The sequence below is a fragment of the Lemur catta genome, chromosome 12 (assembly GCF_020740605.2).
Source record: "Lemur catta isolate mLemCat1 chromosome 12, mLemCat1.pri, whole genome shotgun sequence".
In the NCBI taxonomy this organism is placed as follows: domain Eukaryota; kingdom Metazoa; phylum Chordata; class Mammalia; order Primates; family Lemuridae; genus Lemur; species Lemur catta.
The window spans coordinates 21,850,103-21,877,125 of record NC_059139.1 but is presented as its reverse complement, the minus strand read 5'-3'; the positions used below and the strand labels follow the sequence as shown (position 1 = coordinate 21,877,125).

The 27,023-nt window shown below is 41.8% G+C and overlaps 1 long non-coding RNA gene across 1 annotated transcript; it reads left to right on the top strand.

Annotated features, from left to right (window-relative positions):
- The first annotated feature begins 133 nt into the window (after positions 1–133).
- Positions 134–26,613, top strand: LOC123648089. The gene is made up of 3 exons (XR_006738483.1): positions 134–295; positions 7,584–7,703; positions 26,400–26,613. It is a non-coding gene; the product is annotated as an uncharacterized LOC123648089 (long non-coding RNA).
- The last annotated feature ends 410 nt before the right edge of the window (positions 26,614–27,023 follow it).

The following is a 27,023-nucleotide window of genomic DNA, read 5'->3' as shown; positions in this document are numbered from 1 at the left end:
AGTGGCTTTAATAAAATAGGAGCTTGTTTTCCTCATATTTTGAAAAGCTGCTGAATTTGGATCAGTGGCTCAAAAATGTCAGAGCTGAAGCCTTTGCGATTCTCTTGATTTTTCCACTCTTTGTATAGGATGGCTTACCCCCCACAGCAGCAAGTCTGTATCCCGGCAGGAGGAAGGGAAAGAGTGGACAGCCGCAGACATCCACCCCTCTTCAGGAGATTTTCTGGAAGCCCTCCCCAGCATCTTCATTTAACTGGCAAACTGTTTCATATGGCCACTCCCATCTGAAAGGAAGGTAAAGAAATGTGGATTTTTATGTGGGTACATTGTATACCAAATAAAGTTGGGGTTCTATTACAGGAAAAGGGGAGATGAATATTGGGTTTATCTGTTGCTGTAAAACAAATCACATCAAAACTTAATGGCTTAAGACAACAACATATTATAATTTATTATTTGTTATAGGTCTGTGGGTTGACCAGATGGTTCTTCTACTTAGCTGGAATACTAGGATGGCACTGACAGCATTTTTAAATTTATTTAAGCTGATAGATCCCTGGAAAGAAAAGTTGGGTTAGATGACTCTGTGTGCTTATCTCTAGATTCTAGCCATTCATTTTGCCCCATCTCCCCTTTTCAGAGTTTGTTTTTGTGGACAATGCATCAACATTACACACACACATACAGTATTAGGGAAGACCAGCAGGAGGGGGTCTTGTGAAGGGTAGTAGTCCATGGCGGTCACACTCAATGCCCTTTGTTGATTTGCGAGCAGGGTGAGGACATTCAGTTATTGTTAACATGTGCTGAGGAGTCTGTGTTATATGCTGAATTGTGCACCCCCTCCCCCAATGCATATGTTGAATCCCTAAACCCCAGTACCTCAGAATGTGGCTGTATTTGGAGATAAGGCCTTTAAAGAGGTGATTAAGGTAAAAAGAGGTCATTAGATTGGGCTGTAATCCAATCTGACTGGCATTTTTATAAAAGAGGAGATTAGGACACACAAAAGGTCAACATAGGTACGTGTGCACCTAAAGATTGTCATATAAAGAGGCAGCAAGATGGTGGCCACCTACAAGCCAAGGAGGGAGGCGCCCAAGGACAACAACCCTGCTGGCTCCTTAGTCTCGGTCGGACTTGTAGCCTCCAGAACTGTGAGAAATCCATTTGTTGTTTATTCCACCCAGTCTGTGGTATTTTGTTATGACAGCCCTAGCAAGCTAAGACAGTTCACTTTTCTCTTTTCAGGACACGCCTTCCCTCCAATACTCACCCAAAGGCTCTGCTTTATGTCACTGGATATGAAGCTTTCACTTTTCTGTGTCACAATTCATCTTCTGGGTAATTGGCACAGTGGTCCAAACAGACGGAGGTGGTCCCTGCTGCCTCCCCTAGGAGGCCCGTGTGCTGCTTTGCACCAGCAAAGGGTCAGTCACACTGGCTTCCCAGCTGTCCACAAGATCAGTCCTGGGCCTGAGCGAGATCCGTAAATAAGATCTTCCCCCTTTCTTTCCAAAGAATACCTCCTTGTGCTCTTCTCACCCAGGACTCCCTAAGAAGAGAAAGCTGATTTTCCCCAGCTGTGCCATGACTGCTACTCCTTGTACCATCCACACCCCAGATGTTTACTTTTTTGGCTCTAGGGCCTGCATTGATTCCTGGGAGTGAGGTGAGTAAGACATGGAAAGCCCAGGCCAGACAGTTCCCCACCCCAGATATAACAACTTTGGGAAACATACATTTCTTACGCTGTAGTTGTGGAAGGGAATGCAGTCTTCCCACTACAGCTAGACACAGGAAGAGATTTGTAGCCTTGCGAGTTATAGACAAATGAAAAGCATGCAAAAATTTCTAAATGCCTGAGTACTGTTTTTTTGTTGGTTTTTTTTTTTTGAGACAGAGTCTTACTCTGTTGCCCGGGCTAGAGTGCCATGGCGTCAGCCTTGCTCACAGCAACCTTAGACTCCTGGGCTCAGGCAATCCTCCTGCCTCAGCCTCCTGAGTAGCTGGGACTACAGGCATGCACCACCATGCCCGGCTAATTTTTCTATATGTATTTTAGCTGTCCATATAATTTATTTCTATTTTTAGTAGAGACGGGGTCTCGCTCTTGCTCAGGCTGGTCTTGAACTCCTGAGCTCAGATGATCCACCCGCCTCGGCCTCCCAGAGTGCTAGGATTACAGGCGTGAGCCACCACGCCCAGCCCTGAGTACTGTTTTGATAGTATTTGCTGGACTATTTTGGTCTCGATAGAGTTGTAAATGTTAAAGTTAGTAATATGCCTTATAGAATATTATAGCCTATCTCAAATTCTAGTCTGTTTTGTTTATTTATTTATTTATTTTTTAGAGTCAGGGTCTTGCTATGTTGCCCAGGCTGAATTCAAACTCCTGGGATCAAGCAATCTTCCTGCCTTAGCCTCCAGACTAGCTGGGGCTACAGGCATGTGCCACCATGCACAGCTTAATTTTTTTTTAACAATGGTACTTGAAGCCTGTGGTTTTTCAGGGTACCCCAGGGGTTGGGATTCAGGGAAAGGGCCCCTCATTCTTGCTTTAATTTTTTTTGGATCCAATTCTAGTGGGAATTAAAATCCATGGTCCTGATTCCTAACCCAGTACTCTTACTCCTCAATAAAGTACTTAAAGAATAACTACAGATAATTATAAAGTTCCCACAAATATTCAGTGCCTACCCCTGTGGGAGGATTATACATAGTCACCCTGTTGAATGAACATGTGGTCATCAGTCTTGCTTTGGGCAATGATATGTAAACAGAAGTGTCACTTCCAGGTAGAAGCATTAAAATTCTGTGTGTGATTCACCATGGTCTCCACCCCCACCCATCTTTGGAAGCAGAGTAGAGATAGGCCTCCATCAGCCTTGGGTTCCTGAGTGACTACAATGCAAGAGGCCCTGCCAGCCCACATGGGAAATGTAATGTGAACAAGAGGTAAACTTGGCTGTTTTAAGCTGTTAAGATTCTTAGGTTGTTTGTTACTTTAGCACAACCTAGCCTATCTTGAGGAATATAATAGATTGTTTTTAAGTCATTAAACTTTTAAAAAATCTAAGTAAGAAGGTTTTTGATTTAAAATTGCATCCTGGAAGATGGTACATATTAACGCAGGGAGACAGATAATTTTAATGAAAAAGTGGTACTAACTAACTCCTTTGTCCTCAATAGCTCATGAACTGGGGATCTAACAATTTCAGTTCAAGTATCCTGGGGCAAGTCTTGGGTAGGGGCCAGCAAACTCTTTCTAAAAGGGCTAGATTATAAATATTTTCAGATTGCAGACCATATGGCTCTGTTGCAACTACTCAGTTCTGTCACTGGACCTCAAAAGTGGCCACAGATAATGAGTAAACTAATGGGTATGACTGTATTCCAACAAAACCCTATTTATGGAAATAGGCAGCTGGCCTATCATTTGCCTACTCCTGGTCTGGGGCATAGACACCGACATCTGATCCCTCAAATCTTCAAAGCCCTGCCAACCACTCTTAAGGAACTAAATCAGGTTGTCAAATATATTCATGTGTTCATCCACTCATTCAACAATGATACTCTGTTCTAGCTCAACGATACTCTGTTCTAGCTAATTACATTAGGCCCTGGGGACAGAGTAGGAAACAAAACTGACAAGGTGTCTTGGTCTATTCCTGCTGCAATAACAAAATACCTTAGACTGGGTCAATTTATAAACAACAGAAATTTATTTCTTATGATTCTGGAGGCTGGAAAGTCCAAGATCAAGGTGCTGGTATATTTGGTGTCTGGTGTCAGGGCTGCTGTCTGCTTCTGAGATGGTACCTTCTTGCTGTGTCCTCATATGGCAGAAGAAATGGAAGTGCAACAAGGGACTAGCTAGTTCCCTCAAGCCCTGTTGTAAGTGCACAAATCCCATGCATGTGGCCAGAGCCCTCATGACCTAATCTTCTTCTAAAGTCCCTACCTTCTAATACTATTACATTGAGAATTAAAGCTTCAATATAAATTTTGGAGGGATACAAACATTCAAATCCTAGCATAAGGTCATTGCTCTCATGCTATTTAGCTAAAAGTGCATACAATAAAGAAATAGACAAGATAATTTGTCATAACAGTAAGTGCTGTGAATAAAATAAAACAGTGTAATGTAATGGAGGGTCAACATTAGAGCAAGTGTCATAGAAGGGCTCTCTGAAGAGGTGACATTTGAGCTGAGACTTTCAGAGCTAGCTAGATAAGCAGGACTGAGGGATTCTAGGCTCCCATTCTTCCTCCTATCTGAAACTCCTTTTCCACAATTGGAATAAACAAACTTAAAATGTAAAAGCATGGTATAGGTCACATGTTAGTGTGAATGAGCTTTGTCTGACCCATCATCAGCCAATCCATTCATCAGTGTGAATGACCCATTATCATACTCTGTTTGGACTGGGGAGGCGGGAGAGGAGGGCAGTGATAAGACTTACATACATACTGGTTGGAACCATAGCTCATTAGTGGCCTCCAGTCCCCCTTTGCATTCTCAGCTCCTAACCACAAATGCAGGGAGCCCACTGCAGCATCCACTGAGTGAAAGGGAAGTGAAGAGAGTTTGAGAATGGATACAGGTATCTCTCGGCTGGAATGGGGGAAGGTCCCCCAAGGAGGAACTTGGCAAGAGAGGGACACTTCACAATTCTTCATCCCTTTAATGTTCTTTTCTACCCTTAGGCAGTTTTGCTTGCACAATTTACATAGAAATCTTGTTTGCTTCTTGGTTTTTACAAAGTTTACTTCCGGGAATCTGTTAATGAAGATCTTACTGCCCTTATTTTCTATCTCACCCAGATAGGCACTTAGTAAGTGCTCAATAAATGCATGTCACTTGATCTCTCCACTTGGTAATTATGTTCTAGAAATAGCAGTATGTTACTGAACTGTATTATTATTTTCTTCCTCACTATGGGCTTTTGTGCCTCACAAACATTTATAGTTAACCAAAGAAAAGGAGAATCTAATATAATTGTTTAGTTTTCCTCATTGAGTGTATGAGGACTGTTGAATACATGTGAAAAAAGACATTTGATTAAAAGGTTTTGTTTGGAAAATGGGGAGCAAATCTTTTCCACAGGGTCTCATTCACTTTCTACAAATTTTATCACTCTGAACTGTGGGAAGAAACAGCTGCAATTGATACTTTGGTCAACCGCTAAGAAGGAAGCCAGGTTTTGGATAAAGAATTCCTGTCTTCTTTCAAATCCTTATTAGCTGGGATGAGGAGGCCTATCATTTATGGAGCAATAGGATTTTTGAAAGTCTGAGCATTTCCTGAAACATGATCCCTCTGATGTCTTAGACTGGCTGTTCGGGAAAACATGGATCCTTTGTATCTTCTGAGAACACTGAACACCCTACTTATCCTTAACTGCTGCAAATTAGTTATCACAGAGCCTCTGTTTCTATTGAGATCCTTTTCCAGTCACCTCCTCCTCATACATGTCATGAAGTTATCTTTCGCTTTGGAAAAACTGTTTTTAGGAAACCACGCTAAGCAGTCAGAGATAAGCTACCACGAGGTGATAACAAGGATGAAGTGTGGAGCCAGGCTCTGTGACTTCCAACCCCAGTGCCACCATTTGCTGGCTATGGGACCCTGAGCAAGCCAATTAGCCTATCTGGGCCTCAGTTTCTCATCTGTATAATGGGGCCAAGAAGAGTGCTTGCCTCCCTAGGGACTTTGTGAAAACTAAATGAGAGGATGCAAGTAAAGCAGTCAGCCCAGAGCCTGACACATAGGTAGCCCCCCGTGAGTGTCCACAGTGGTTCCAGTCTATGCTGGGTAATCAACTGCACTACTTTTGATGAAATACCACTAGGAAGAGGGTTATGTTTCCTTTTTTCCTTTCTAAAACACAAGAGAGTTACTGAACAGAAAACACTGGCTCAAGGGCAATTTAGGAATGAGAAAAATCTCTAGACCTCATCATGCTAAACCTCTAAGTTTTATCTGTACTTTTCTAAAGCCACTGTTAAATCATTTGGTATTTGTAGTATAATATGTAATATTTTAAAAAGCAGAGAGGTTACCAAATGGGGGATTCAGTTACATATTTACGTGTAATGTATAGAGAGAAACCGTTTGTTCTTTTTCAGGGGTTTGGTTCAATTTCCTTTTCCTATTCAAACCCAAACAGTTCACATTCCTGCATAGCTTTATGGGTATTGGTGTCTCTGTGGAAACCACCCAGGAAGTGGTATTTCCCAGCATAAGAGCTTCACATTAAATTTTCTTGGCAAGATGAGAGGAGGGTGTTTCAGTTCCATAAAACCCATAATTTTAGCATGATCATCAGATAATAAGGATAATAGCAGAGTAGTAGAACTTTAGAATTAGAACATTAGATCTCATCTAGGCCAACCTCCTCATTTTACAGATGAGTAAATACCTTATACTTGAACCATGTTCTACCGTCTCAAAAGGGTTTTTACATAGATTATATCATTTGTGTCCCTAACAACCCTTTGAGGTAGTGAGAGGGTAGATATTATTTATCTCCATTTTGTAGATGAAGACACTGAGGCTCTGGGAGAATAAGTGACAGGCCTGAGCTGTGGAAGGAGTCAGCCAATGGGCATGTCTACAGTTCAAGCTTCCAACTAGCTCAAAAATACTCCTTCCATGGCAGCTTGATGTGTCCTGGGACTTTGAGTGCCTACTGGGGACCGTCTAGACTCCAGGTCTCCCAGGCTTGGTACTCAGCCACAGTTCTAGAAAAGGTGAGTCTATGTACTACAGTAGAGTCATACCTCCATTAATGATAGGGATATATGCTGAGAAATGCGTTGTTAGGCAATTTTGTCATTGTGTGAACATCATAGCGTGTACCTACACAAATCCAGATGGTCTAGCCTACTACACACCTCGGCTATATGGTATAGCCTATTACTCCTAGGCTACACATCTGTACAGCATGTCACTGTCCTGAATACTGTAGGCAATTGTAACACGATGGTAAGTATTTGTGTATCTAAACATATCTAAATATAGAAAAGGTAGAGTAAAAATACATATAAAAGATAAAAAATGGTACAGGGAGGCCACGAGAGGAAATCAAGTTTCCCATCCTCATAGACCCAACTCAGGTCCATGTAGTAACTGCAGTGTTTATGTTTTCTTTAGATGAGGAACATAATCTCTTGCAGATCCTAATTCTTGCTCTCCTTCACCAGGGTATGTCATTTCTCTCTATTTGTTTTCAAAACTTCCAAAAGTAAAAGTTACTTCTAATATTTTCTTTTCTCACATTCTTCCTCCAACACATTGCATTATCTTCCATGGTCTAACCCAAAATAGGAAAGTTGAAGGAAATACTAGTTACTGATACAATTAAACAAACAACAGCAATTCAAAAAATTATAATAAATTTTTCCTGGTTTTGGTGTCTTGCACCCTGGGATACTAGAAGGAATGTCAAAGGATTGGAGGATGGGCCCAGTCCAACTGCCAGGGTCTGTGATTTAATGCTGAGACAAGTTGGGGGGGAGGAACCTCTGCCCCGCTTTGCAAAGGCAGAAATAAACCTCTGGTTACTCTTCTTCTACAGGAAGCCTCCGTGAATAAGAAACCTCAAGAATGAAACACTTAATTATAACCAAACATGGAGCAAACAAAGGAACAATGGCTGAGCTGGGCTGTTTCATATGAATCCTGCCTACAAAAGGAGGTAGCTTCTTCCAGATTTTGTAAGAGATCAGTGACAAGCTGGAATTTTTCATTTCTGGGCTCAGTGAGAAGTTGCATTTAAAGAGCCACCTTCATTTATGTCTTAAAAGCAAGTTAAGTTCAGGCTTACCACCCTGGTGAGCTTTGAGGCTGCTGAATATTCTTGGAGCTTTTTTATTAATATAATTTCATGACTGGGGAAAAATATTTCAGTCATTTTCCTAACTCTAAGAGTTTCCATCCACAACCTCAAAAGGGAAGGTAAAAAATGACCAAGGGTGTGATGAGGATGTTTCTCCTGAGGCTTGCTTAGCAGTGCTTTGAGCAGTGCCTGCGACAGGGATGCAAGGAAGAGCCGGTGTTCACTCTTCCTCACTCTTTAACCTGGAACCTCTTTCGTGGGACCACCTGTGTGTCAGGGCTCAGTGCAACCTGCAGATGTAGAAAAGAGGTTTCTTTGCTTTTCGTGTAAGCTATCTAGTTCATGTGAGAAAGTAATTTGTTTCCTTGGCCCTGTAATCGTGATTCTGATAGTTATCAAGTGTCTAGTAGGAGCCAGGCACTTTACAACTATCATCCATCTTTACAGCCCCCGTCACACAGCTGTGGGGACTGAGGTGAAGGGAGTTCAAATGACTTGACCAAAACAATGGAGCCAGAATGTGGCAGAGCCAGGCTTTGCACAAAGTCCCCTCTGACTCTGAAACTTACATTCTTTCCTTTATGCTACACTGCCACGTAACCAGCCATGGTGGGATAAGGCCTTGGGAAAGTGTATTCAAAATACAGAAATGAATGAGAATTTTAGAATCTTATCAGGCAAATCTTACCATAGTGTCTCCAGGGAGTCTCTAAACCAGTACAAATAAGTTAAAGTTAATTATAAAAGAAAAATGAAGGCATCGTCAGTGATGCAGTCACTTCTGGGTAGGTTCAAACCCCCACTCCCCCCACCCCACAGACATCGTGCAGAGGCCCCTCATGGGGGTTCGGATCTACACGTTGACCTCAGAAGCTGGCACTGTGGATCTCCAGCCCGGGGCCTCCACTATGCTCCACTCCCCGACCCGCCCTGGAGAAATGCTCAAATTGTAGCCACACTGTGTCCATTATTTCCATCGACGGCTTCTCTTAGCAACCACCACCCAGCCTCTTCCAGATACATATTGCTGACATGACAGAGTTTCTGGGACGTTGTCAGGAGCAGGCTGGGTATTCCTGCAGTGGAGCGCTGGGTCACAAGCAGGGCAGCCAGCAGAGAGATCACAGGAGATTCAGGCCGTCTAAGGGCTTCAGCGCAGAGCAGATTTCCATGGCCACGTGGTGGCTCCTAAGGAATTGGATCCCTGCATTTCCATTCTCACTTGGGCTACTGCAGCAACCTTCCAACCCGTCTCTTTGTCTCCCCTCTTCTCTGGGCTCAACCCCCTGCCCAACCGCCAAAGCCAAGGTAATCTTTGAATACCATAAATCAACATCCTGCTTCAGAGCTTTCAATGGCTTGCCATCACTCTCAGAAATCAAACCCAAAACCCTTAGCTCAGCCTGCAAAGCGCTGGAAGACCTGGCCCTCCACCCTCATGTCCCACCAGCTGCCTCCTTGCTCACTGGGCCCCAGCCAGTGGTCTCTTCTCTCTCTGCCCTGAGCATGCCAAATACCCCCTTCCTCAGGGCCTTGGCACTGGCAGTTCCCTCTGCCCCAGGAGCATTCCTGGGTCTTTTTCATTTCTACCCGCAGGTCCCAGCTCCTATGTCACCATCTCCAAAAGCCCCTCCCAGGCTGTCCCATCCAATGTGGCAAACCCCACCCCTGATCACTCTCCACCACGTTCCGTATTTCCTCCTAGCACTTTCCAAGAATTGCAGTCCTCTCATTTATTTATTTATTTCTCCTGGCTTATTGTTCAGTCTCCCCTAAGAGATGGAAGGTCTTGAGAACAGGGACTTTGTTTTGATCAGCCCTAAGCCCAGTGCCGGCACACACTAGGTAGGTAGTAAGTATTGGTTGAACAAGTGAATTCCTTAAATTATTTGGCCCTTTGTCTTTCATCACTTAGGAAAAGCTTGCTCTCTCTCCTTTAAGATCTGACTCTGAATCCATTCCTTCTGGGATGTTCCTTCATTTGCAGCCCCATTATTTAAAAATTCCCTTTGTAAATTTGCACCAGCTTTCTTGAGAGGAGTATGTTCCAACCAGCATCTAATAGGCTACAAGAATTTCCCAGTGTCAAATAATCAATGTGAAACAATGGAAAATTATATTGCTATGGACAGTTGGCTTTTTGTAAGTCCAGTTGTAGCATCCATATGTTACTGTCCAGCCAGGTCACTAACAACAACACATGGTTTGGATCTCTCTTCACTAATTTTTTGACTTTTTTTAGATAACTGACTCCAAGTGTGGCTCAAGTTTGCTAGCCTTTCTCTGGCTTCTCATTTAGTTCTTAAGACAGGATATTACATCAACCTAGAATTCCAAAACACGTCCTTCTGATATTTGTTACTAGAAACACTAAATTCTACAAATACTGTTCACCTTAGGAGGAATTTAAATTGCTTTTACTTATATGATGCCATTTAATTTTTCTTTTTTCTTCAGTCAGGAGTACATTTTAATGCAGGTTTGAATGGGCCAGTTAACTTCTATAAATATCTTAGGAAATTTTCATAGGTAAATGCACACACACGTATTTGGATTATCACACTAACTCAAAATTCCTTTATATCATGCTATTTCAGTCATCAAATATGAGACTCTTTTCCATCCTCATCCACTCTGTATACCTCATATTTATGGTTTACTAAATGCCAAAGTTTCAATTGCTGAATCTCATTTAATCTTCTCTACCTGTGGAGCTGTCAAAGAAATGACTCTCATTTTTCAGAGAAGGAAACCAGTTCTGAGAGGGTGGGTACCCAAACTCTGTCCCACCTGATCACCCTGAAGTCTTTGGGGTTGAAGCCCTCACCTTGTCACTGTCACAATGTGGTTTTCCTAATGAAATTGAGCAGCCCTTGAAAACATGATCCTCAGAAGGGCGGGTGGTAAGAGTACAGTTAACAAGCTGCCAAGGAGCTGAGTTCTTTTCCTCTAGAACAGTGGCTTCTGAGGTTTTCTTTACAAAGATCTCTTATTTTCTTCCACTGTGGATTCCCCAGACTTGAGGGTCCATGGCCAATTGCTTTTTGATCCTCATTAGAAAACTAGCATTTTTATGTAGAGTTCATTAGATTCCAGTCAAAAGCAGTGCATCTTCGTGTCTCAGTTCACCTGTGTAGCGTCATTGTGGGCAGATTTAGCTGTTTCCCTCCCAGGTTCCAAAATGTTGACAATAGCGCAAAGCCCCTCCCCTAGTACTACCTCTGAGGAGCCTAAGAGACCCAGGGATAATTTGTACATAGAGTCTGGCAGTGTGATATCAGGGAGAGTACTCAGGAAAGGTGTCTGTGAAAATCAGATTGAGTTCAGTCGTATTTCAAGGCCATGTCTAAAGCCTTCTGTTGCAAAGCAGTTTGAAACATAAAAGATTACTTGAAATAAATGAGCTGCAACTATGGGCAGGCAATCTTTTCCCTAGTCTATGGTTTAATATAATCATGCTTAATAGGGAGGGATTATTAGGCTTGTCCAATTTCCAGAACAAAAGATAGTCACATACCTTTGGCTAAAGAATGCAAGGATAATATTTTTCTTTTTAGAGAAACATTTTGTACAAGCCAGCTGCTGTGTCCTATAGTCCCAGCTACTCAGGAGGCTGAGATGGTAGGATCGCTTGAGCCCAGGAGCTCAAGATCACCCTGGGCAACATATCAAGATCCCACTTCTAAAAAAAAAAAAAAAAGAAGGAAGAAATGTTTTGTACAGCTGTACATTTTAAAACTGGATACAGGAAAGCAAACTATTTCCTCCATAAAAAACCAGGATATATAATTAGCACCTGCTCATTTCCCTTTGTTATATATCCTAATGGCTATTATATAGGGTAATAACTCATTAATACTTTATGTATAGGCTTTAAAAAGAAACAGTTTACAAAGTTCTTTATCCATATTATTTTATTTTATTCTCCCAATAACCTGTGAGTAATATGGTCTTTGCTTACAGTTGAGGAGACTGAGACACAGCAATTAAGTGGCTTGCCCCAGACCACCCTGCACAGCGGTAACAGACAAGGAACTCAAGCCATGCTTTCAGGCTGTAGCACAAGCTCTAGCACTCACCGTGAGATCTTTTTGATAGAATTTTCTGAAACATTTAAGTTGGTGGAAAAGAAAGTGCTAATCATGTACTGTTTTTTTAAACCTTTTGTTTCTTTAATTGATATATTATACATATATATATATATATATATATACACACACACACACATATTTTGGGGGTGCATGTGCTATTTTGTTACCTGCAATAGAATATGTCATGTCTGAGCCTTAATTACCACTAAACTCCTGATAACAAATTTCTATTTTGACTTGTAAATGAATTGGCCAAGATAATCCTCCCACTGGATAAAAAGCTGCTAAATATAGGAAGTTAGTTTCTTTTATTTAGAAGGCATGTGAAACCCTATGATTGGCCATTCTGGGGGGTGTGGAATAGGAAGCCCATTTGATAGTTGTGAAGTCTTCCTTTTCCCCACGCTGGTTACTCAGCAGTCTCTCTCATTCTCTGCCCCCTCCCTGGGTAGCTGGAGAATAAATGGACACAGACACGCTCTGGAACAATGTGGCCATTATCACAACATGGTGATCCTGGGATGGTAGAAGATAAGTCCTGTCCACCTGACACTCGTCTTGGCCCTGTTTAAACTGCCTCTGTTTTTCAGGGTCATGAACAAACTAACTTGCCCACACTTTACAGCTGAACAGACTGGATAGGAAATAAGAAGGAGGCTGGTGCCAGGGTGGCTTGCAACCTGTGCCGTCACCAAGCGCCCCAGGCTCAGAAAAGCCTGTGCTTGGTTAATGTTCTGCTCTTGCCATCTTGAAATTCTTAGTAAATTTTGATCAATTCACATTTCTGTTTGGCACTGAGCCTACAAATGACATAGCCAGTCCTACTTAGTGGCTTAGGATATTCGCCTCAGAGACAGTGCTCTGGACAGATCAAAGTGCTACCAGATTTTAGCTTTCCCAAAAAAAGCTTGAGGATAGGCCAACACAGGGCCAACAGATCCAAAGCAGCAAGGGGGTGGGACCTCGCAACCTGAAGGCTCATAGCACCTGTGCCACAGAGCCCCCCAGTCCTCAGCAAGGACAGAGGGCACCGCCCGCCACCTGGCAGAGGGGTCCCTTAGTTGAAGCCGGTGAGGTGAGGCCAGGTGCCCCGCCCCAGATGGCAGGAAGGTAGGGACTGCCCCCAGGAGTGCAAACTGGTCTCTTGTTTGGGACCTTTTCCCACAAAGCTATTAAACCCACTTAACCGAGAGCTGGCGCAGGCAGAGAAGAAACAGGGTCAGCAGCCAACAATCAATATCCAAGCTTTCGGATTTTTTTTTTTTAGCCTTTCGCTTTAGAAAGCATTTTTATTTTTAAACTTTTAACCCTTTTACTTATGATAAAGTAACATTTACTGAGAAACACAACATTTCATTACTGATGAGCAGAAAAAAAATTTAAAAATCACCCATAGTCCCACTCCCTAGAGATGATCATTATTAGTGTTTTAATGCACATATATACATGTGTGTATAGTTATGCATTGTATAATAACGGGGACAGGTCCTGAGAAATGTATCATTAGGCAATTTTGTCCTTGTGCAAACATCATAGAGCTCACTCATCCAAACCTAGATGGTGCAGCCTAATGCACACCTAGACTGCATGGGTCAGCCTGTGGCCCCTAGGCTACAAACCTGCACAGCATGTTACGGTACTGAACACCGTAGGCAATTGTAACACAATGGTAAGTATTTGTGTATCTAAACATAGAAAAGGTAAATTCAAAATATGGTATAACAGAGAAAAAACTGTACACCTATGTAGGGCACTTACCAAGAATGGAGCTTACAGGGCTGGCATTTGCTCTGGGTGAGTGAGTGAGTGGTGAGTGAATGTGAAGGCCTAGGACATTACTGTGCACCACTGTAGACTTTATAAAAACTGTAGGTTACACTAAATTTATAAAATTAAATTAACCTTAGCTTTCTGTAACTTTTTACTTTATAAACTTTTTAATTTTTTTTAAATTTTTTGACTCTTTTATAATTACACTTGGTTTAAAACACAAACACATTGTACAGCTGTACAGAAATATTTTCTTTCTTTATATCCTTATTCTATAAGCTTTTTTCTATTTTTAAAATTGTTTGTTTTTTTACTTTTTAAACTTTTTCATTAAAAACTAAGATACAAACACACACATTAGCGTAGGCCCACACAGGGTCAGGATCATCAAAATCACTGTCTTCCACCTCCACATCTTGTCGCTGTGGAAGGCCTTCAGGGGCAATGACATGCATGGAGCTGTCATTGCCTGTGATAACAATGCCTTCTTCTGGAACAGCTCCCGAAGGACCTGCCTGAGGCTGTTTTACAGTTAACTTTTTAAAAGTAGGAGTGCGCTCTAAAAAAGTGTAGTATATTAAATACATAAACCAGTAACACAGACATTTATTATCATTACCAAGTATTATGTACTGTACATAATTATATGTGCTCCGCCTCTAGATGACTGGCAGCACAGCAGATCTGTTTACACCAGTGTCACCACATGCAATGCACTGTGCTACAACGTTACCAAGGCTGCCATGGCACTAGGGGACAGGAATGTGTCCAGCTCCATTATATGTGGTCCATCACTGAGCATAACGTCATTATGCAGAGCATGCCTATACTTTTGAAAAAAAGAAAAAGGGATTATACTCTGTGTTATTCTTTTTGGTATCACAGAGTTGCCTTTTCTTTCATTTATGTTTTGAGAACATGGTCCCATGTCATTATGTATTCTACTATATCACAGTAAATCTACTACATGGTTTTAATCAAATTTATAGCTTATTGAACTAACCTGTATGGTCTGATGTTTAGGTTGATTCTCATTTCTTGCTATTTTAAACAGTGCTGCGATGAACAGGCATGGTGGAGCTAAATTTTAGCAGTCATCTGTGATGACTTCTTTAGAACCATTTTCTAGAAGTGAGTTTTCTAAGTAACAGATATGAACAGATTGAGAGAGACTTATCCAATGGCCTTGTGGAACTCTTGAACTATTCCTGTCAGCAGTGTTTACAAGTTCGGGCAGCATTCTTAGAGTCCTATGGAGACTCAATTTTGTGGGTGGGTGAGAGGCTGTGATTTATGCCTGGAAGAGGCTCTTTCCTGGCACTCATGGAGTTTCTAGAATTGCAAAGCGTGTAAATGGTGGTGGTTTCTATGATTTGTAGTCTAGGAGACCAGTGTGTGGTGAAAATTATCCTAAAGCAATTACCACCAAGAGGTCTCCCAGACATTCTCTTTGCCTATAATTACACCTTATAGTTATATGTAACAGCACGATCACATGATGCTGGATCAGGATTTATAAAAATTGCGCTAAAACCATGTCCTATAATTTGAGAAAATAAAACAAGAAAAGATATCTTTTCTTTTGCTGTTTATTCCATCAGTAGTAATTATTGACTTGTTTGGGTTCCCTACTCCTCTCTTCTTCCAGCTACCCTTAAGATTTTTCTTTTTTGTCACATGGAGAAGCAGAGGCCGTATACCATGTCTGATCATTCAAAAGTAAATTCCTTAAACTTCAGCTTCCTTGGTAAATAAAAATTTCAGCTCAATTCTCTTTCATGTTTACAAACGCTGAGCCTCATAATCCCCAAGTCCATTTGTGTATCAGACTTCTCTTTAGGGAATCCATACGTAATCCTCCTCCGTAGAGCAGGTCTGCATCTGGGCTTCTGGAAAAAATCAATAAGAGGGAAACACAAGTAAATCTACCGGAAGTGCAGCTGGAATTTAGAGGCTCTGTCAATCATAGGAGCCTTCACAATTTTTTTTAATCAGCAATGATTTTATTATTGTGTGATAGAAGTGATGCATAGAGAGTAGAATCAGAATTCTTACAAAGTACTATAGATCACACAGAGGCTTTTTTCTAGTAAGTGGATGTACAACATCTTTGAAGATAGATCTCCCTGTGGGTTAGCAATGATACTCCAGGAGGAATAAACTGTAATGTTAGGAAGACCATTACCTACCAATATGCTGGCAATGAATAGTGGCTTGGGTCTGTGGTTTGTTTATTTTCCTACACAAAAATGCAATGGATTGTATAACCTCTACAGTGGGCAGTCTTAGAATTCCCATGGTACAATGGCTTGTGCTTTTAAAAATGCATGAACTATAAATGAAACATTTACCATTAATAATAGTATACATTATACATTATTACCTTGCTCCCATCTTGTCTCTTCCTTTCTCTTCCACATACCCGTTTTCTTTTTCCAGCTTCTTGCTCTTTGCCCAAGAGGTTACTCACATTATCTCTTTTTAGTTTCCTTTGTAACAACTCCAACACGTTTCCCTTCACATTTGTGATTTTTGCTTAGCTATTTCTCCCTTGTTTTTTCCACCAATCTGTGTTTATTTTCATTTTTCTCCCAATGGTCTCATTTCTCTCCGTGCCTGTCACATTTAATTGAGGTTTGCTCCATGATTAACATGAGGAAAGTCTTTTCTTTTCATGCTTAAAAAGGAAACTGCCCACTATATAGTTTCAGCTTATCCTAAATGACTGCCTCCCTTGAATAGAATCCCCAGCTATTTCTTTCAAAACCCTGCTCAAAGAGCAGCTTTATGCTTTGTATGGAACACACCAGGGGCGTGTAGGTTCTGAATTCTCACTGTTGCTTTCTTCAACATTATGGGGCACCCTATCACTGGCTTCACTTTTCTCTCTCTCTCTCCCTGCTTCTGTGGTTTACAGCTATTTTGAGCTGGAATTCACCCTCCTTATCAAAAGGGAAATTGGTATCCCTAAGCTCTCTAATCAGAACCCAAAAGATGTTTAAAGGGAGGTGTTAAACTCAAATTATCACCCCAAGAGCCTCTGTCACTTGTGGGATAAAAAGAATTTGAAGGGCATTGAAAAAGGATTCTGGCACAGTGAACAGTTACATGATGTCGTTTGCATGGGGAAGTCGTTACCACTGGGACACGTTTCACTCTCCCGGAGACTCTCTGGAACATGTATATTCATGTGGGGGGGATATCTTATGCTTTTTGAGATCTTGCTCAAGTCCATTATTAAATGAGTGTGTGTGGGGGAGAATAAGATAAATTCTAAAATAGAGTGTCTCAGACTCTTCAGTGAGTCATATCCTTATTTTCATTAGTTGGCTTAGATCCAACTATAGAATGGAATGCTATTTTTATGCATTTGTTCTCAACTGAGAGATCTAACAAGAGATTTAAGCAATGCAATCTGCCATTTTGAAGAAGAGGAAAAAAATGCCTTTCTATATATTCCATTAAATTAGACTGACAACATGTTTCACATTTTGAAGTAATCTGTGCCTTCTAAAACATTCACACACAAGTTGAAAATATTCAGGGGAATGTGACGGTGCTTGGAGATACAGGGGATATTCTCTGCATCAGTTCCCCTCTACTCTGGCTTCCTTGGGATATTTTTTCTTTGTGCTTGACTTTTTCATGGTAGGATAGATTAAAGCTCTATCAGACACAAATGCTCTCTAATAAATTATGATTCATTTCTCCACTCCACTGTAAAAGTCAAAAAGGCAGTAACTCCAATGTGTGGCTGACTCAGTAATTGCCCAGCACAATCTTTACTGAAATTATCCTGTAATCTAGAAATTGGAAGTGAAATAACCCATGAAGTCATCCTGACCCAGTTGTTTGGGGCCAGGGCAAGAGTCTTTTCCAAGTTATTTTTCTATAACCCCTTCAATTTAGTTTTATAATTATTAGTCATGCAACCACTCCAATCATGAATTTAGCAAATTTCTATTCTAACTAGCTGCAAACCCATACAACATATTACTAAGAAGTACAGAGCATCTTCTGAGATGAAGAACATTTATTTTTTCAAAGAAATGATTGGTGGCCAGTCCATAAAACTCAGGAAAACTTATAGGAAAGCTACAGAGATTATTTGTGAAGTCTAATCTTGTTGGTGTCTAGTGGTGTAACAAGGTTTGTCATGGAGGGAATTTGTCTAGGCTTGGTACCTGGGCTAATGGAGAAAGGTCTGTATGTCTGAAGGAAAGGACTGTCCACTGAGCCACCTTCTCCTTCCAGCTGTCAATGCTTGGTGTGGGAAAACCAGGAAACAGGAAAGGACATGTGGCTGGGTGGATTGGGCAAAGCAGACAGTACAGTGGATTCGAGCGGGCATTAGTTCTAAAGATGCAGGTCTGACTGTGGTGCCCGTGCTCTGTAAGATGCTCAACAAATCTCTCAGTATGGCAGAGTGGGACATCAAGCTCCTGCTCTACCTCTGTGTTTGTTTCATCCCTGATTCCTTGACTGTTCTGTTCCCTTTATCTGAATACTTTATTCCCTTGTCCACCTGAAATATTTGGGTTTGCCTTTCAAAACTCAGTTTAGCTCTCATTTTCTTCAGGAAGTTTTCACTGAACCCAGAGATAGAGTCCATAACTGCCTTTCTAGCAGGTGCGAAGTTCTACTATTTTACTTAAACAAACCAATGGGATTTGTGTATTTACTGATTTATTTGTCTGCTCCCTCTAATGGCCCCTGAGCTCCCTGAGGGTAAGCCTGTGCCATTATTCACATTTGCAGCTGCTGTGCCTAGCTCAGAACCTAGCACATAGTAGGAGCTCATTGCATTAATGTAGAATGAGTGAATGAATGAATGAATGAGAGAAGAGGCACATTTTTAGTACAGTCATCCCTCAGTATCCGTGGGGGAGTGGTTCCAGGACCTCCACAGATGCCAAAATCCACTGATGCTCAAGTCCCTGATTTAAAGTGGCATTGTATTTGCATATAACCTATGCACATCCTCCTGTATACTTTAAATCATCTCTAAATTACTTATAATACCTAATACAATATAAATGCTATGTGAATACTTGTTATACTGTATGTTTTAGAGAATAATTACAAGAAAAAAGTCTGTACATGCTCAGAACAGATGCAATAATCTATTTTGGGTTTTGTTATTTTTGTTTTTTCAAATTATTTTCAATTCCTGCGGAACCCGCAGATACAGAGAGCCGACTGTTAAGTATCCAGGAGGCAGAGCATCCAGAGACGCTGCAGAGTGTGTTTCTGTATTGTCAGGCGGATTGGATTAAATGTTATCTAAGAAAATGCCATGAACACAAAGAGCTTTCCTGGCTTTTACGGGATCATAGATGCAGCGTGAATAAGAAATGTTAGAAATCATTTAACCAAATCCCACTTCAAGAGAGAAGTCCTTTCTAGGGCAGTATTGACAGATGAGCAGCCGGCTTGCATTTGAATACTCTAGGGTCAGAGGGCACAGTAACTTCCCACGGAGCCAATTCTACTCCCAGATGGTTATGTTTGTTTTTCACGAGTAGGCATAATTTACCTCTTTGGAGCCTTCATCTGAGTGAGTGCTTAGTAAAATTTGGCTATTATTATTGTTACAATATTGCCTTTTTATCTTCATGAAAAACACCTAATGGTAGTTGTAAGGGTTTCCATTTCTTCTTTTCTCAGAGCTAACCTCTGGGGTTGTTTAATACCATGTCATGGTGCCCAGATCCCTTACTGTCCCAGCCCCTCCACCTCTCTGGTCACATGGCTCCCCAGCCAGGAGCGCATGACTAGTGCTTCTTGTGATCCAGGCTCAATTCATTCCAGAGAAAGGTGCCTTTTATCCCTCTGCCCCATGCTTATCAGACATAAATGCCCAAAGCAGAAGGCTCAAGCTGTGATTAGATGCCATGGGTGAAGAATATACACGGATACATAAGTAAAGTGAAATCTAGCGTAGCATTCATTTACTGAAGGAGAGCTAGGGTAAGAAGAGTGATATTAAACAAGTGATCAGAGACACAGCCGACATATATTTAGAAAAAAATCTGGTAATACTAAATAGAAATCATAGGAGAAAGAAAGCTTTCTCTCTGTGTTATTCACACATTGCTGTTTGCTCATCAAAACAAGGCAAAACAAAATCACCTCTATATCTTGAAAATAAAGTCATTTCTAGTTCAAATAAATAAGTTGAATTGTTAAAGAATAAGAGACTTATAGGAGATTAAAAATAGACTGTTGGTTTTTCATTGCACATATTAAGTTTTTAATTCTCTTGGATTGTCTGGTGGAAAATCAGAGCAGAAGAACCTGATTCTCCTTTCTTGATGTAAACAATACAAGAATGAAGCCAATGAGAAATTAGAAAGCCTTTCTAAACTTCAGTAAGTTATCCTCAGTGTAGAAATAGCTTCTGAATGATACTGATACATGCTCTGTGTTAACTAACACATATAAAGAATCTCCTGACTAGTAACCTGCCATTTGTATGACCCAGCTTTCAAATTCTTTTCTTAGTTTTGGTGATGAATTTGGACTGAGTGATCCATATTCTTTTATCCAATTTCTTTTGTTCTCAATGGCACCTATTTTCAAAATGGCTAGCAAGGGAAAGGGTGATTATATCTTCTGCACAGCAACTGAGATCTGGATGGCTACTTGAGTAGAAGATGCCAGCTGTGTCCAAAAGAGGAGCTAAACTGGGGTGGGGCTATGAGGGCGGGAAGAGAAGACACAAGCTGGAGGAGACTGCCCACACTTGATGAATCAGCCCAGGTAAACAGATATTTCTTCACAGGGCTCTTGATTGCAGGTGCAAAGATGGGTTTGACCAGCATATCCTGGCATAGTAATCACCAGCAAAGCAAGAGGGTGAATGATTGCAGCAGACATTATTGGTTTTGTCCCTAATTTTACAGCAGACCCTGATTTTGTGCAGGAGTAACCCCTCCTTTTCTTTAAAGCAGCCCTGTGCTTCCAGGGAGGTTGGCCCAGCCCCAGGGGATGCATTGTGATTAGCCCAAGCCCATCAGGGCTATCTTTTTCTCGTGCTAGTTTAGGCATGTGCACATGAAGAGATTCTGGCCAGAGAGACAAGAGAAGTCTACTTCCAGGCCTTTTGAAAGGTTTGTAGAGAGAGACTCACAGGAAGAAATGGTTTCTTATTCTACTTGGCCTTACCATGTCTGAATGTGATGCCTGCAGATGCAATAGTCATTTTAAAATATGAGAGGAGCCAGCCTGACTTAGATAAAACCCACATGTTGGAGATGAGGGAGCAGAGAACACAATGCCTGAGGCCTGAGGATTACTGAAATAACCAACCAGTGCTTGTTATGCACTGAACTCCTCCATTCATGTGTTGAAGTCTTAATCCCCGGTACCTAGAAACATGACTGTATTTAGAGATAGGCCTTGAAAGAGGTAATTAAGGTCAAATGAAGTCATATGGGTGGGTGGCCCTGATCCGATCTGACTTGAGTCTTAATCAGAAGAGGGTTTAGGACACAAAGAAATACCAAGGATGCCCGAGCTCAGAGAAGGCGCCATCCACAAGCCAAGGAGAGAGGCCTTAGGAGAAACCGAACCTGCCGACACCATGATCTCAGACTTCTCATCTCCAGAACTGTGAGAAAAAATAGATTTCCATAGTTTGAGGCATCCCATGTGTGGTATTTGTTATGGCAGCCCTGACAGACTGACACCTTGCCCTGCCTTTGGACTTCGTGCTGTGCATGAGGCCATGCAATCTTTTTGTTTGTTTAAGTCACTTGAGTGGGGTTTTCTGTTCCATTCTAATAGAGTTGTTAAAAACGCAAAAAAGATTTTGTAGTGACGTTATTCTATTCTAAGTGTAATTGCTTAGAATGTAAAGGCCAGAATACCACAGAGGATCATCCTGCGTGAGACTGTCATGAACAGAAGCAGTAGCAGGTCATCTCGGGACCAGGAAAAAGCTGAAGATGTTGGAGGAGTGGTAGCATTTAAAATTTTTTTTCCAAACACCAGGGTAGGGCTTTGCTTTCTGTTCTCCCAACACTCCCACAGCTGGACCTGAGGTGGAGCCTCATGAGGACATGGTGAAACAGTGAAGCTGACTGCCCTATGCGTGGGCTTAGCCCAGGGACTGTGACCTCAGCTAACCAATCAAATTAACTACCAGCAGATGAAGAAAAAAACTTTGAGCAGCTTCAGGGAATGAGAATTTATAATGCCCTATGTAGTAGTTAGAGCAGAACAGCATGGGACCTACCCTATTTCATAGGCTTTCCCCTATTAATTTAAGTTATCCCAAGTTCTGACTTCAAAGTGGGAAGTTGGGCAACCACTGACTAAAGAGAGATTGACCACCAACATATTAGTAGTGTATTTATACATACACACACACACACACACACACACACACACACACACACAGGTTATCAAATATCTCAGGCTTGGCAGTGAGCTATGAAATAAGAAATGTTCCTCTCATAACTAAATAAAGAGTTATTTTTGTTGAACCAAGTGTATTTTTTCTAGAGAATAGTGGTCAGGTTGACCATAGTCACATTATTTAAAGCTTTCAATGCTAAGATTCAAACAGCTCCTCTTTCATCTTCCTGCCTCTGGAGTGCCCCTTTATAACGCATTCTGCCCCCTGTTGAAGCTTCCTAAGGGCACTGTCATTATCTCCTCCCCCACCTCTGAAACATTCACTTGGTCCTAAAACTATTGAAGACATCCTTTAGTGCATCTGCCCAGTCTGAGGACCCACGTTCCACCCCTGAACGCTGCTTTGTCCTGGAGGTGGGCCCCAGAAGCCATGTTTATCTAACATAACATCCCTTCTGTTATTGCACTAGGAACAGACAATCAAGTTCTCTTTTATGAAAATTTGGAATTGGAAGCTAAAGGTGCTGATAGCTTCTGCTGATCATTTGAACTGAGGATGCATGAATGTGTGAGTTGTGGGGTGGATTGTCTTATACCATATTCATGGAGAACAGAAAAATCTATTGGCGACTGGGCATGGTGGCTCACACCTGTTAATCCTAGCACTCTGGGAGGCTGAGGTAGAAGGATCGCTTTAGGTCAGGAGTTCAAGACCAGCCTGAGCAAGAGCGAGACCCTGTCTCTACTAAAACTAGAAAAACTTAGCCCATCAATAGAAACAAAAAATTAGCTGGGCGTGGTGGCTCATGCCTTTAGTCCCAGCTACTCGGGAGGCTGAGGCAGGAGGATCCCTTGAGCCCAGGAGTTTGAGGTTGCTGTGAGCTATGATGACACCACAGCCCTCTAGCCCAGGCAACAGAGTGAGACTCTGTTTAAAAAAAAAAAAAAATCTATCGTCCAGAGAGGAAAGGGTGAGGCAGATACGCAGAGAGAAGCCAAGGGGGAAAAGTACATGCTTGGGGAAGGAGTCGAGGGATCAAGACTGGGAAGCTTGCAGCCCTAGCTCCTGTTAGCTTTTCATTCAAGGTTCTAGGTCTTGGGGAGACCCTGCTGCCCACTCTGTCCTGGAGTTACCCCAGGTCCTTTTGTGTTTAAGCCACCTCACTCCCTTTTTTTTTTTTTTAAACAGAGGAATGGGAGTTGGTTGGGTAAAGAGGGGAGAAAAAGACAAGGACAGGATGGCAGGTCTTTCTTCCTTCCCTGCGCTTTTCTGGAAAAAATACACTTTGACTGTGACTCTCTGACACTACCTCCTCCTCTCTCAGGGAGGAAAAGGAATAAGAAGACTAGTTGTAAAAATGAGCTAAATAAGGAACACTCAGATGACAAGGAGAGCGAGGACAACTGCTTCCCCAGCAATGTAGACTTGGAATCCCTGAACTCTGACCCAAGGAGGGGTCCTCCAGTCTTTATGACAAGAATTGACCTGTAGTGACTAAGCAGTGTTTTTAATAATAAACATGTGGATCCTTACAGACCTCCCCACTCAACAATACTCACTCAACAAATATTTACTGCACTCTCTGCTATCAGATGGCTCATTAACATATGAAGTAGTCACACCCATCTCCCCTGGTAGATGACAGAAACCCACAACAGCATCTGATAGCAGTGGCAATAAACATCGCTTGGCCATTCCCATGTTGAGGAGACTGAGTCTTTGACTCACCATTGACCTTTGGTCCATGGGAGCTCCCCACCCTGTCTGTCCCTGGGATTTCCCACGGCTAATGTTCTGTGATTTGTCTCTGAGCTGGGGTTCTTTTTTCTCTCAGAACCTGCTCCCAAAAGTTGTTTAAGATAAGCAAGAGCATGGCTTGCCTAGGCATATCTGCTGGTTACCATGTAGAGACAGCTCTCTAGAGGGTTTGAAGCCTAGAACATGTCATTTCTATTAATATTTCCTCTCCCTCAGCATTTTTATTCAGTTGAATTGGAACATCAAACGCAACATGAAGGGAAAAAGATGTTCTGCACTGGTTTCCGCTCTGCTTATGGCAACTTGAAACAATCACTATATTTCATTTGTTCTTTCTTCCTGAACCCAAACTGACACCAACTCTGTACCAAGCATTGACATTGAGTAGCTCACAGCCTAATGGGAAAACAACGTGGAGAACTTATATGAATACTACCCTCCTTATTTCTAGAATGACTTGTACCGATGGAGAGCTACCTTCTCTATCAACTCCCCTTTCCTCACCCCCTAAACCTGCCCTAATTCTCCTAGTTCATGATATCTCAGAGATGGCATTAACTAGGGTAGTATAGGTGGGTGTACTGGCTCTGTGTGTGAGTGTGTGTGTGTCAACATGTGAGCGAGAGAAAAGTGCTCTGACTTAAGGGTTCACTTGGACAAAGCGAAGCCTGTTCCTTACCACAGAGGCATTGCTCCTAGATTCTCCCCCATTTGCCCCCTTCAGATTCCAGCTAAACATAGAAGACCCATAGAAGGAAGAAGAGCCTTTTCTGCCTCACCTGAGAAATAAGCATCTTTGGATTGGTGCCATCTTTTGTTTGGGATGTACCTCAATTCACTGAATGAGCTAGAAGGATTTCCGTGGGCTGCACCTATTTTTAGGCTACCATCAGGATGTGTTGGAAGCAGTCCTGCCTTTCCTCCTTCCTGGGAAAGTCGTTTTTTCTTAAATGGCCAAATCTGTTTTCGCTCCTTCATCCTCCATCCAGGTCAGAACACACCTACTGGGTGTGAACCAGCACCCTGGGTAGGTACTAGTTCTGGGTGCTGCTTTGCATTTTCAGTTATGTAGATTTGGGATCCTGGAAAAGTGAAGCATCTTCCTCTAAATCACACCAAATTTGGTATGGTGTTCCCAGATTTTAAAATCTTTTAATTGGAGGATTTAACTGCCAGTTCATCTAATTGAGTTTATATGATTCACTGTCTAAATCCAAGTCACAGTTCTGTGATGAAATAAGAAACTAATTTTTTCCCGAGACTCAGATACCACAGACCTGACTGAAAGGTTCACAGCCAGGTCAACTCCAATCCTGTCACATGTTGATCAGCTCAGCCCGGAACTGCAAAGCAGGACGTTTTAGGTTCAAAGAAGTATTGGCACAGTTTCTAACACATACCAGCTTTTTGGCAGATATTCACTAGTTGATTAATGTGGTCTTAACACCATATGCCATCTTTTAACAGTCTCATTTTCTTTCAATAGATGATGATGAATCCATGCTTGATACAAAAATAAATTATCAATTATAGAGTAATGTCAGTGATTTGAAAAATAAAGCAAAACCCTTTCTTCCAGACTGGCTGCATAATTTGTGGAGCCCAGTGCAAAATGAAACTGCAGGACTCCTTGTTCAAAACTTATTCATGATTTTGAGACAGTGACTGCAAAGCATTAAGCCAAGCCTGCTAAGCATAATCAGGTGACAGGCAGCTGGTCATAGCCCCCCACTTGATTGACATGTATGTGTGCCTACTGTTCCATGGGCATTGTGTCCACCATTGTCACATACATCATCTTCTGTCATTCTCACAGCAACCAGTCTCAGAGAGATTTATGAGCTTGCTCCAGATCATGCACAAAAGAATATATGTAATGCCAGTTTTTGCCAACACCAAATGTAGGGCTTTTTTTTCCCACTACACAGAAGGTGTGTCAATTCTGAACAATGTATTTCACACATGCTAACAGATGCTGTCTTGTACAATTTTCCCTCATTGACTTAAATACTTAACATGAGTTGAGGAGTTACAGTGTGTCAGGCAGTGTTCTAGTCATTTTACATGTGTTCATTCATTTTGTACCTGACGGTGCATTTATGCTGTTTGGGGAATGATTTGGCAGAAAGCAGAAAGCACAACTTGAAGGACTAACTGCAGAGATTTTAGTGAAGGGGCTACCAATACTTTCAGAAGCATGGATAGGATTAAGGGAATCTTCAAGGAACACGAATGTCTCTGGAACTAGCAAGCATCCTATGCCCAAAGGAGCAAGGGGAAAACCTAGAGACATCTTTAGCCATGGCAGAGAGGCTACTTGTTAGGTGCTGTGGTCTTAGGTCAAGGAAGACAGCCACTGCCAAAATCCTGGTAGGGAGAGTGGAGTGGAGGACCAATGCTTCTACTCCCCTTCCTACTGCCCCTGGACCTCCTGCCCAGGGCCTCCCTGTGCTCTAACCCAAGGGATTCTGGGGTTGAAGTCTGACAGTCAGCTTCCTGGGACACACAGCAGGGGAGAGAATGGCAAGAGAAAATGGAAAAAAAAACAGAATAATTATTATACCCATTTTACAGGTGATGAAATGGAGACCTAGAAAGGCTTGGTATCTTGTCTCAAATCACACAGCTAAGAAGGAGCAAAGCCAGATTCGAACTTGGGAAGTCTTACAGAACTGGAACCTTAACACTGTGTTCTAATACATATCCTCAAATGGAATAGAAGCACGACATGTGATGATAAACTCTCTGCTGCCAAACTCGTTGGTTTGGGATATTGTGACTAGGGAAAGCCAGCCTGAACGAATAAATCTGAATTTTAAGCACCATAAATGTGTGTAATTGGATTACCTTCAAGGTGAAGAATAATTAGGACTAGGATTGCAAAGTATTGCCCGGGAGATGGTTTTAGGGTACTTGATTTTAAGAAAGGAGAGGATTAGTTTACAGTTAGCTGCATTAATTTTGAAGCAAATGAATACTTCTGAGACAGTGGCCAGAGTATTTGAGAAGTTCTCTTTCTTGAATAGAGTACATATTTTTCTCAAGTTTATATTCTTTATAGCTTGTTCGAATCCTGCATTAATTCAGTGACTGTGCACTGACCCCCATGTGCCCTGCATTGTTCTAGGTGCTAAGGATACACTTGTGAGCACAAGAGATCAAATCTCGATGCTCAAGGTACTTAAACTCTGGTGGCAG